Source organism: Scomber scombrus, chromosome 2 (genome assembly GCF_963691925.1).
Source record: "Scomber scombrus chromosome 2, fScoSco1.1, whole genome shotgun sequence".
NCBI classification, from domain to species: Eukaryota; Metazoa; Chordata; class Actinopteri; order Scombriformes; family Scombridae; genus Scomber; species Scomber scombrus.
The window spans coordinates 4,365,763-4,378,977 of record NC_084971.1 but is presented as its reverse complement, the minus strand read 5'-3'; the positions used below and the strand labels follow the sequence as shown (position 1 = coordinate 4,378,977).

Sequence of the window (13,215 nt, the reverse complement as noted above, 5' to 3'; positions counted from 1 at the left end):
ATCAACAATGTTCTGCATCCTTATGGCAAGTGAAGCCATAATGGAAAGTTTGGAGTTGGTATATATTTTCAGAAACATCTTCAACCAAATATCCTGCAGTGTTCTTTTCCAATTTTGCCCAGAATAAGGCAACAAGTACATTCATGTTTCTCATTCAGCAGAAATGGAAATGGAAGTTACTAGGTTAGTGAGTTAAAATTCGTTGTCCTTCTGTCGACTACTTTCATGGGTCGCTTATCCACTAAGTATTCAACAATGCCTGGAAGATGTCGGGATATTGTCCCGCCCATAACTCATCAAAATATGATTGGCTAAGACAACTGTCAAAATCAAATTCATGGCCACACTGAATTGAATTACACAGGCATTCGTTACAGCTACTAAAGGCCCTGGTAGGGAGTCGCTGATTCATCCAGATACCATCACAAGCACCGTTCATCGTTTGCCAAGACGTATTAGTCCAATTATTACTGTTATTTCAGTGAATAAAAATAGTTTTAAAAACATGTTTATTAGGAGTACAAAAATTTCAATATTTTTCTTAGGCTTTCACTGAATACCTTGAAGGCCCAGATCATGTCTAGTATACTTCAGTATAATTCAGTAACAGAGAAGGCAGAAGGATTTTCCTTTAACACAGATGTCTTTAAGGGTATGTGCTTATAAGTATTGTATTGTTTCTTTCTGTATGGTGTAATTTCTTTGGACTTAAGAGGTAAACACAAGCTGAAATACTGCCATTGGATGCCACATATGCAATTTGGTTGAGTAGATAGTATAAAACATCCAATCATTGAAAGGTCCTGGACCTGTTCCACTCTATTCAACATGTGAATTTCGTAGCATAGGGCCAATAAAACACAAAGCAACTGGCTTGTTTGACTATAAGACTATTCATCCATTCTTTACTGTCAAGGATTTCTAGCCTCATTAGTCCTCTTAGCAAATGTATGGCTCTTAGAGGGTATTAGCTACAGTATAGCTGCTTAACAAAAGCAATGGTACATGTGAGTCACTAATATATGCATCTTGGAAACCCTGTTTGTTTAAGGCAAGGTAGACTGAGGAAATGTAGGGGAATATCGGTCATACCTCTCATGAATTATTGAAGAGAAAATACAGGAAATAGTTAGTGGTTAATGGAGAATATGACTCTATTGCTACGGATGTCATTAAAGACTACTTTGTCTGGATATTTTTGAATGGAAATATCCAGAGTTAGCTTTGTAATGAGTAGGAGTACACTAATGCAACAGTAGTTAATATGTTGCACTGTAAGTTCACATCAGCCTCATTCAAGTAAATCACTCTTGAAAAATGACGGAGAGTTTTATTTTTGGACTCAAAGCACAGGAACTCTACGACCATCCTGCATCGGTTCGTCGTAGCCCAAGAGAGAGCTCACTACCAATTCAATGACATCCACATTCCTCAAAGTGATTTGATTTCTTGGAAGCTGATTGCTTCTGCAGATAAGCAGGCTTGTGGGTTTTTTTTCTACATCCCCTTAGTATGGCACATTATGCTTTGCAACAGGAGGCTTTCATACCCTTTGTGTCAGGCAAGCCAAATCTGTTGGATGTTGCTTGGTTGGAGGCCAGTCCACTGACCCAGTGACCTCTGCTATAACCTCAAGTGATGTGAAGTCAGTCTGTGTGTCAAGAGGTTGTATGAATGTCTATTTTAAAACCTTTGCATGGTTACGTAACAACTGCAATATGTCTCTGTTCTGGAAAGTGAATCATCACTATCCCCTTAATGAAGGTAAGGTGTCACATTCTCTCAGTGGGAAGTTCCATATGAAGAGTGTGTAACAGTTTACAGCATGAACATTGAAATTTTCATACATCAGATATGTCAAAGTTTTTATATATATTCAGAGTTGGTGACTGACTACATAAAGTAGTAGCTGTATCTGTCATTAAGTGTAGTGTAGTCTAGTGAAATGGAAGTTAGAGCATCTTTGGCTTGTGTACTATGATGTGTTTCTCAGATAAACCGAATATTTGAGTGATGTACAGTTACAAGAGAGATTTAAATCATATCCTTAGCTTTTTATCAGACTTATAAAAAGTGGATGGGTTTAGAGTTCAGCATGATACAGAGCTGCGATGAAAAAGAGCTATGGTCAGGCTCTACATACACTTCCCTTACCTGTTGTTAAATCAAGAGAAAGGGAGAGAAGAATTAAATAAAACTCAGTTGCATTTTTGGAAATGAAAGCACAAAGTTTTCATAGTCTCTATTTCACATTTAACACATCTCTTCCTATCTCTCTCCATATTTTTCTGTTAGCTCCTACTGTCAGCACACAGTGAAGTGTGGTTATATATGACCGGTGTGACCAGCTACTTGCCTAAAGTCACATTTGATTGGAAGAACTTTTGTTATCGCCCTTTAAACATTTGAAACGGTTTTACGGGATAAGAAAAGACAAAAATACTCATTTTTTGACATATGTTTGGCATATAAATGAACAGGGATACAGGATTAAACTTCACGTGGCCTTAAAGGAGAGATTACAGTGATCCTGCACTGCATCTAAGTTTTATTTGAGCTTCTGCTCTCAATAGAAATCCCTGAGATACTTTTGAACACTCTCCATTAAGTGTATAGTAACCACTTACAACCTTTTCACTGTTGACAGAAAACAGAGTATACACTAGCTGTGGTTGCTCCTTTTCATTTGCTATCATATAATCATTGCTGTTAGTGCTGTTGTTCAAACTGTGTGCCAACTCCAGTACTTTGGCCTCTTTTCTATGAGCTTTATATTGCTATCCTTTTTGAAGTTTAAAGGAATAGTTCAGTATTACAGGAAAAAATGAAATAAAACTGTTGTTTTTAGATACCTGTGCATGTCTGATTAGTGGGGTGTATTGTTTCTTAGTGAGCCTTGTAGTTGTTAGGCATAGTTTTGAAGTTTAAACAGGGCCAAGCTAGCTGTGTTTATGCTAAGCTAATGGCTAATGCACTCCTGGTTCTAGTTGGCTCATACACAGACAGGAGGTTGATAGTAATCTCACCAATTCTCAGGAAGTAAACAAAAATGTGTATTTCCCAAACACTTAACTGTGGCATTCTATTTGTCTGTTCAGCTGTGATTACCACTTCTTGCAACAGCCTTCCTGGTGCTAATTCGAAAGAAAATGTTATTGCTGGAAATGTGTCAGTTCCTCAGAACTGTAGTGTTTTTGTAATCAAGAAACAGGATGTAAATCAGCTGCAAACTGGGTGTTTGTTGACTCTATTGTGCCATACAGAGTCAGCACAAAAGAGTATTACAGTGCACAAAATTGTCACTGATGGTAATGCTTTGGTGAACAAGCAGTCCAATATTCCGACTAGGGCTGGATATCACTACTCGATACCTTTTAAGGTATTGACCAAAATATGTTGCGATACCAAGTAGTATCGCAACATCCCCCGTCAAACAAAACCTGCAATCAGTCCTTGTTGCACCCAGAACTAGAAAATATGACTATTTGTGTTGACTTGCTCACAGCCAATCAATACAAGCATTAAATATTAATAGTTTAAAGACTTTCAAAATGCATTTGTGTAAAGATCAAATGATTTAGATGTGGAGGAGTGGTGACATTTTATGAAATGTAATGCTTTTATTCACATAACGGGTACCAAATGGTATTGGTATCACTTTAATGGTACTTGGATTGGTACTGGTACTGTAATTTTTTAAATGATACCCATTTGGCCAGTAGATCAGACTTTGACTGGCCCCTTAAAACATTTTTTAAATAACTATTTTTTTCCGTAACTTTAGTGATTTATACACAGCAATTAAACTACTATTATGTGCACGGTACAGTAGCTCTATAACAGCTGGTGACACAACATGCTACATTAGCTGGGGACACAGCATAAATAAGATCCAACCACAGATGAGTGTGCTCATGTCCCACAGCTGCAGCATCATAGCTCCATTCACAGCTGGTACATCAATGGGAAACAATACAAACTATCTAGTGTCAGTAACATTACACACACCAGCTATATGTTCTGTCATCATCTCTCAAAGCTAGTAGGGTAACATAAACAGGCGCTTGGGCTACCTCTACCTCCACCTTGCCGATTCTATACCCTTGAAAAGGCGCGTCTCTTCCAACAAGGCAGGACAGCGAGGTGCCGCAGGTGCTTCTTTGTGGCAAGGTTGCACTGTTTACTCATAACTTTGATTGGCTGTTACTGGCCTACCAGTCAGTTTTCCCTGCATAAACTTTTACTGTCCCCTGGTCATAGGGCCATCTATCATGTGTAACCCTGTGCAGTTAAACAATTGAGATCAGTTCATCCAATAGATTTAAAGAATTACAATTTCTTTCAGTGCATGTCAATAGAATCCAAACACTAATTAATCTTACCTTGTGTCAACGTGAGACTAGATGTCAGACGTGTTTTTTTAAGAAGGTAAGGTCAGGTCCAGAGAGTTGCAGAGGTCACGGCTACGCGCTCCTCCCCTGCTCACAGAGTGCAGATGGAACTCCTCCATGTGAGGGCCAGATTGAGCGGGAGAGGAGGAGGAGCAGGAGGGGGGAGGAGGGTGCTGTTTGGGCTCGGGAGGCTGAGGTTGTCAGTCAGGCACTAGTTTGTTTACGTGGCACAGTGGATATGATTTCAGACTGAGGTCAGAATGGCCAGTCCTATTTACTCGAAGGGGGGGCAGCAGGGGGGTTGTGTCATTATCCACATGTTTATATGTGTGTTTGTGTTTTTACAAGTGCAGGTTTAGTTTGTGTGTGTGTGTGTGTGTATGTACCTATCTGTTAAGCTGTCAGTGATAATTAGGATGTCAGGACCTCCTCTGTAAATAGACACATTTATATGACACTTACAACCGTCTCTACCTCCCTCAGTAAAGAACCCATAAGAATATAACTGCTCTCTGTGTTGACATTTGCACATTTAAACATCAAATTGAGCGGTTAATTGCAGCAATAATAATGCCAGCACACATTTAACATCAATGTTGAAGATATAGCAAAGTGAGTATCGATTGATTGAAAAAAAGATAGTTGTCTTTTCCAGCTTCCACGAGGCTTAGCAATCTCCATATCACAGAGCAGTGTGAGATATTCCCTGTGGAGTGACGGCAATGTACGTGTGAGTGCTCCTCTCCATTAAATCTGAAAGAGGTGATGTTTAAAACAAAAAGTCGGAATAGAGATTAACAGGAAGAAGAGAATTCATACAGCCCAGATGTGACAGCTCTCTCTGTGGAACAGATGTGGCCAGTGATGTGATTTGACCTCACCCTGAAGCGAGCGCCCACACTGTGTCACTCTTCCAGCTGGGAATTTGGAAGTCATTGCTACCGTCTAACACAGAGATCACTACCCCCCTACCGCTCTATTACACCCGAATGTCATTTGTCACTGCAAACATTTATGTCATGGTCAGAGTTACATTGTTTGGTGGCTGTTTTCATTCCTCTTCCTGCTAAACATTGTATCAATACTAGTTTGCTTCTGTCAGCGGGTTTGACATTGTTAGCGTTGGTGTCACTCTCGGCGGCTGTGCTTTTTCACAAGTGTCAGATCAATACTGGTTAGCCGTAATTTGCCGCTGGTCGCCTTTGTCTCTCTGTCAGGTGACACGGTTTTTATCATTTAAGCTCCTGACTGTGTCTCACTGTGTGATAGCAGCAGCAGTAACTAGCTATCTGCATAAGGTTGGAGGTTCAGTCAGAGATATTATTAGAATTGACTTGGTTTATCTATTTATAAGGTTAGAATCGTCTTCTGTTTTTGTAGAGAAGGCTCTCGGGTTAAATATTTAATAGTACACTGAAAATACATAATATAGATGCTTAATATCCCATAAGTATAATCCACCCAGATTAAACCTTTTAATTAGGAGATTGGACTGACAGATGTCTCTGCTCCTTTGTTCTTACACTGTCTTTCTTTCTTTCTTTCTTTCTTTTTCTTTCTTTCTTTCTTTCTTTCTTTCTTTCTGCTTTGCTAATTTCCCCTTCAATAATCAGATTAGGTCCCCACTACTTATCTTATGAAGCCAACTAAGTGTAATTCTTTTTGGGTAATAATCTATGGGTATTAATGTCTGTCGGTCAGTTGGTCCATCATTTTGGTCTCAACAGTTCTTGGATAAATGACTGTGAAATTGGGTTTGGAGATTCTTAATGACTTCGGTGACCTCCCGATTTTCATTTGGCACAGCTATGTGGCTGACAAAAAATAGTTCAGATATCCATGAATTGTTCTAACTTTGGTGATCCCTGACTGATCCTCTAGTTAGTACCATCAGTATATTAAATGTTTGACTTGTTATGAGCAAATACCTGCAAAACTAATGACATTCCCATCAGCCTCAACTGTGCTGTTTAGTGCTAATTGTGCCATTTTTGCTAATTCTGCATCTTTAAAGTACTTTAAAGTACTTTCCTCAAATTAGTTATTTGTGTACTTGAATTAAGACTACTAATTCTCCCAAATTGATAGCATTAAGCTTTCGCTTTCATTGCTCTGATTGGTATACATCTATATTTTTTGTTTTATAATTGGTTCTGAAATATGAAGATCTGTTAGGGGGATGTGATGTTAAACACAATGTAGTGTTATCTTTGACATTACTTTTAACTCATTTGACTAAACATGGTGAAACCGTTGTGCTGCCATTCACACAAGACAAGGTTGGGGTAAAAGCTTGAGAGCACAATTTAGTTATTTACAACCTGAATGATTAACTTCAAGGAACAAACTAAGCTTAGTGGAGACTCAATGCAGCTCACAGTTCATTTTTGAAAGATTGACACCAAGCTAGAAGAAGTTTGAGGTATTTGTGAACACTAACAAAATTGGAGAATGTATCTTCAAGGTGTAAGTGTAGTTTGTGTGTTCTCCAGTTAGAAAGGCCATATAGAGAATTAATTGTGCTCCACAGTCTGGACAGATGCTCTACTCCTTGTAGTCCTAAGGCCACAGTTTTAAGCCTATTAATGCAGTCTTGTTTGCCAGAGCGGGGGATGTGTAGGGATGTCAGCAACAGGAGTTTTTTCTTTTTTTTCTCCAAAACACAATCTACTAAGATGACAGAAAAACAAGAGAGATGGCTAATAAGGCCCTCCAATCCAAACCTAGAAACAAGGACTTAAGAGATGCCATTTTTCACTGTCCTTCGGCCCTTAATTGCAGGGTAATGTAGACATTCGGGGTCAGAATTCTAGGAAAATTACCCACAGAAGCAAAGGGACAGGGAAAAAAAGACTGGGCTTTGCTGGTTTGTGGCGTCATCACCCAACCTGAAAGGAATTAAGCATCTATGTGTGTGTATTTGTACGGTCAGTGGGGGGAGAGTTAATATCAGTCAGATGTTGAGCACTACATTGAGAGCAGGCAGTTGGGTAATAATCACGGTGGGGCGTTAGTGAGCGGGGTTTGACCCTGGCTGACCTGGGACCAACCCATATCCCTCCCTCTGGGGCCAACATCAATCCACCAAAACCCCAAAGGCTTTGGTGGATAGCGAGAGGGGATTTGTCTTTTATTATCTCACGTGAGTCAACGGAGAGGAGCTGTCGGCTTCTCAGCAGGGGCAGCACTCACCAGGATCTAGTACAACATTGTGCTCATGAAGAATAAAAACGTATTTGATTATTTAGGAAACAGCCGTACTTTGAGCTTGAACGTCTGCTATGGGTTTTGAATGTTTGCAAAGACCCCAGAGGGATAAAACAAGTTGTCCTTGCTAGAGGCCATAAATGTTCAACTTTGAAAACAAAACTTATCAGGAACATTGTGTATATGCCTCAACCACCTCAGTTTGACTGTGTCTATATTATTATGGATTATACAGTGTGTAGTTGTGTTTAGTTAAGTGTCATGGTGGGTGACGGTGCAGAGAAAAGTTCATGTTGTAAAGACAACATGGAGTTATACTTTGTAAAGATGTCACTGTGGTATTTTGAAGTGGGCAATATTGGAACGAGAGCAGTCATCTAAGGGGGAAAAAAGATGTTTGTTCAGAATGATAAATGTGTTCTCAATGCATAAACCAGGCAAAAAGAACCTGGAGGCGAAGAAAAAAGAAAAGTTGAACAAAAGCCTTTTTGTTACCATTTAAGATATTTACATATGTTAAGAAACCTGGCTTTTTCATCATTTTCAAATATGTTTGTGAATACCGGTGAGTTTCAGCATTCATACCAGAACACTTTTTGGATACCCTTGTTTGAGAATTTGAATCTTTGCTAGCAGTACGGCTCTAGTAGTGGTCACGTTGATCCACCACTTTGGTCCAGACTGTAATATCTTAATAATCACTGGATGGTAGATCCCCTAGACATTTTATACACATCCTCATGATCCTCAGAGGATGAATCATAATGACTTCATGATGGTCTGGCTTCTCTCCTCTAGCAACGCCATCAGGTAAACATTTCACTATGTCCAAGACTTTGGTTTCCTAGCTAAAACACATGTAAAACTAATTACATTTCCACCAGCCGCATCTGTTTTCATTGCCAAACTAAGATGGTGAACATGGCGTACATTATGCTGTACCTGGTAAATATCAGCATGTTAGTATTATCATTGAGAGTTAAAATGCTAAGTTACGTAGCATTTGTTTCCAAGCAACACTGTGCCTTGATACAGCTTGTTTTAATCACACAAAATATGCCAAACTGATCCGTCTATATTAAATACATTCTTTTGTCTAAATAAAATATACAGTAGGGTCCAGAAGTCAGACTTTTGGACCCAACTATAGTCTACTGTATGGGAAAGTGGTATTAGAGTTTTGGGCCCTAGTGTTGCCTAAAGTATGGGAAAATGGTCTCAGACGTTTGAATCCAACTGTAGTTGGGGGAATTGGTCTTAGACTTGTGTCCCTACTGTAGTTTAAAGTATGGGAAAGTGGTCTCAGAGTTGGGGACCCTAATGCAGTAGGGCAAAGTGGTCTTAGACTTTTAGAGCCTATTGTAGTCTAAATTATGGGGAAAGTGGTCTCAGACTTTTCGACCATACAGTAGTTTGAAATATGGGAGAGTGGTGTCAGACTTTTGGACCCTACTGTAGTCTAAAGTAAGAAAGTTAAAAGTAAAAGTCTAAAGTTAGAAATGTTTCACATTTAGATCAGAAAATATATGATCCTAGAATAAGAGCACAAGCCTAAGAATCTCACACAGCATTCAATGCCAACTTTGTTTACCTGACACTGTTCCACACATTGCAGAGAATAAACAGTGTTTAAGCATGGTGTGAGTGTGAATACTGTATTTCTGTGGGTGACAGTGAAATAGAGGGTTGCATGACCCTTCATTTTCTTGAGACTGACCTTTTTTTCATGTAATTACTTTTAGTTTAACGCTACTCTGCAGCTGTAGCATTAATGGGTTCTACAGTATTTTACAAATAAACATTTAGAGATGATGTACTTCTGGTGTATTTAGCCTGCCTGCCTCTGGGGCATTCAGCTAGAAACTTGTTTAAAGGAGAACTTCCCATTTGGCTTGTTTATGCTACAGAAGTCCATATACATCTGCAGACATTTAAGCTGCTGCTCTTATTTCTCTTAACTTGTGTTTAAGTGCTAGTGGGCTGAGGCATTGTCACTGATTTCCATACATGAAATTAAGTTGACCTTTTCTGAAAACAAGTGCTCTTGTTCCATCATTTTTCAGACAATGGTTGCTTTGGCATTACAGTACTTGTTGTATTTGTTGAGGACATATCTGCTTAGTTTGTGCCTTCCATCTCTTTCCACTTTCCTCTTTATTTAAATGTTGTCTTCAGTGGGTGTGATAATGCTTTGCTCTGCCTTACTGTTGCTTTCTGCATGCTGTCAAACTGAATAATCTTTCTGTGCTTCTCTCTTTTCTTCTCTACGTCTGCAGTATGGATGTACGGCTTTACAGACAGCCCGAGGAAAGAGGCCTCAGGTAGCCTTGTGTGTCTATGTCAACATGTTGAATATGCATGCACTACTGTATTTGTGTGAGAGCGATATGCCCGCTGCATCCCTTATGCTTTTTCGGTTTATTTCCTTTCGTACTCCAGCTTTGTCTCGACATCTGCTTTGCACACGCGGTCATCAACCTCTCCTTCCACCCATGTGGTCAGATTCAGACACTCTCTCTCTACAATCTATCCATCCATCTCTCTGCAGATCTGGTTGGCTGATACATCAGCTGGGCACAGAGCCAAGAGGGCCAGAATGTGGACCTTAAGTCTGCATGTGGCAAAGCTGCTTAGAGTGAAATGAGGTGTCAAGCAGAGTTCTTTACATTTGTCTTCAACGTAGTTTCAGTTCACTGGCTGTGACCTTGTTCAACTTTTAGTGTACAAGAGTGATGAGTCGAGAAAAACGAACTGGAATTTCTTCTGCAAATAAACATCTCAGCAAAGATAGCTTTTTTGCACAAATAAACACACATTTTAACACAAATACGATCACAGATTTGCCCATCTGGTGAACATTTAGCAAATGTTCTTCGAGACGTTTAACTGTAATTGAGACATTGCTGAGGAAAGACACAGATATGTTATTTCCTACCATTAGAACTATCAGTGTGTCAGTACGAGTTAAGAGCAACAAAGACAGTCTCTCTGTACAGACATGGTCAAACAGGAAAATGACCATATTTATTAGAGGTGCAAATTTTGTACAACTTGGAGAAAACCTCCAAGTTCAGGGATGCTCTGTGTTTAAATGTTCCATGCTGGTCTGGTCACCAAACAAGATAGAGAATGAATGGTAAGCTACCTCTCTCTGTCAACCCAAATGACTGAAATCCATCATGGTAACAGAGAACTTTAAACCCTGTAGGGGTGTGTTTTTGTTGCTTATCTTTCCTGATTCACCTGTAAGATATACAACATACAATACAACTGTCTTGCATATTGAGTTTTTTATAACTGTACTAAATGGCAAAATGAGAGTCAGATGTTGCTAATTCTGCCATTATAAAATCTCTTATTTTTTTAATACAACATCGTGTACCACACTGATAAATACAAAATACTGGACTATACTAACATGCGTTGATAATTCATGTTTCTCGGGTTATTTTATGGAAATTTTGCTATGGCCTCTGCTTTAAGTTTGTATTCAACATAATAACATATGATCTCAATGAAATGTACTGAATCTAATGTATTTGTAACACAAAAAGGCAATTCATTGTTTTGGCCAATAAAAAATATGCTTGGCCAGTGGATTTTTTCATCTACCAGTCTTGGCAGGTGAGCCAAAGAGTTAATTTGAGACAAATTTGCAAAAATGTGAACCTATCCTTAAAGGTTTTTGAGGTTCAGGTTGTGGATGGGTATGTCAACAGGATTCTAGAGTTGGGTAATATTGTTCATAGTCTGATTGTCCTATCATCAACCTATGAGGTTGCCGAAGCGAAGAGAACGTTACATGACATACCTACGTCCTGTCGTCATCACCTACCTGGGCTGCATCCCCCTATACTTGACAGTGATTGGTTTGTAGACAGGCATGCATCTGATGTTGGCGTGTTGTCAATTCAACCATTTGAATTAATTGAGTAAAAATAATGAAAAGATTGATTTCATTGCCACTATATTACATTATTATACTGTATACTACAGTTTCTTTAACTTCAGGTGGCATTGCTCTCTCTCTCATCCTCCAAATACCGAAAAAATATCTCATCCTCATGAGTTTTTTTTCAAGTCAATTAAAAACTTGGTCTCCTCTTTACGGTCTACCGCGGCTCATTTTTCCTATTTTCCGGCTCTGTTGATAGCCTCGGCCAGGAAAAAACAATCGTCGATAATCGCTTCACAATCCCTCTTCACATCCGATCAAATCGCCAATTGACACAAGCCTATTGGATTCACATTATGACCCAGACTGATAGTTATTCACAGTTTTGATTATTCTGCCAATTATTTCAACAGTTGATTAATGAACTGTCTGTAAAACATGATAAAACAGTGGAAAATGCCTTGAATACGTTAGGGCTGGGTGTATTACATTTTCTATGATGTAATACAAGGAAAAGTATCCAATTCTCTCATTTGAGAAGGTGCAACTGCCAAAGTTTTGATATTTTTGCATGGAAAATGACTAATCAAAATATTTAATAGCTGCCAATGAATTTTGTGTTAACCAAGTAATTGATTAATTGACTAATCCATGCAGTTGTAACAGGCTTTAATTTAAGCTTGATGGTAATCTTTGTCCCTAACCACATTTAAATTGCCTAAATTTAACCATTCTGTAACTTGACTGCAGCTGTCATGCATGGAGGAAAACTGTTGTCATTGGATGTTCAACAATGTCATCATTGAGTTGCAGGATTGCAGCTTTTTTGCAAACCTGTCCAATAACAATGTTCAATTTAATGAATAGGCTGCAATCAGTTGATAATTTGTTATCAACTTTTGGTCAGAACTCTCTGACCTGACTCATCTCATGAATTATCTCTAAAGGTGGTTTCACACTTTTGACAAGCTTATTTTCAAACAAGTTGCAGGACTTTTCTTTTTCATTATCGCTCTATGTATATTCCTTGACTTTTTCTGTCCCCCGATCTCGTAATACTAAGCTACTTAAACAACAGAACACAACAGGATGTGAATCGAAACTGGGCTCTTGAACTCGACTCTGCTCGGGCCATCTCTCTGTGGCCAAACAAGCAAATAAGCATGTCCGCAACGCCATTAAATATGAACTTGTTGAATGATATGAGTGCTGGCATCGAAAAGGTTAAACATCAGAGAAAGAAGGAGAGAGAGAAAAACAGAGTGGCCTAACCCCAACTGAAATGCTTTCTTCTTTTGTTTCACATAAACACGGACTCAGCCTCCTTCCCTGTTTCTCTCTCTCTCTCTCTCTCTCTCTCTCTCTCTCTCTCTCTCTCTCTCTCTCTCTCTCTCTCTCTCTCTCTCTCTCTCTCTCTCTCTCTCTCTCTCTCTCTCTCTCTCTCTCTCTCTCTCTCTCTCTCTCTCTCTCTCTCTCTCTCTCTCTCTCTCTCTTTCTTTCTCTCTCTCTCTCTCTTTCTCTCTCTCTCCCTCTCCTCCAGTCCACTCATATGTTTCTATTTAAGGCCAGCAGTGCTGACTACCATGATTGGTGTGTTCACCCCCCCCCCTTCCCTACTGCCTGTCCAACGGCTGGCTCCTAAAGGCAGTGGAGGGGAGGCCTTTCCTCTCAACCGCACTGTTGATTTTCCACAGGGAAACTTCACCATTCTCTTCACTCATT

General features: G+C 39.3%; 1 protein-coding gene across 1 annotated transcript in view; it reads left to right on the top strand.

Moving 5' to 3' along the window:
- Positions 1–13,215, top strand: part of sh3pxd2aa (SH3 and PX domains 2Aa) — a 108,760-nt gene that overhangs the window by 54,170 nt on the left and 41,375 nt on the right. The window lies entirely within an intron of this gene.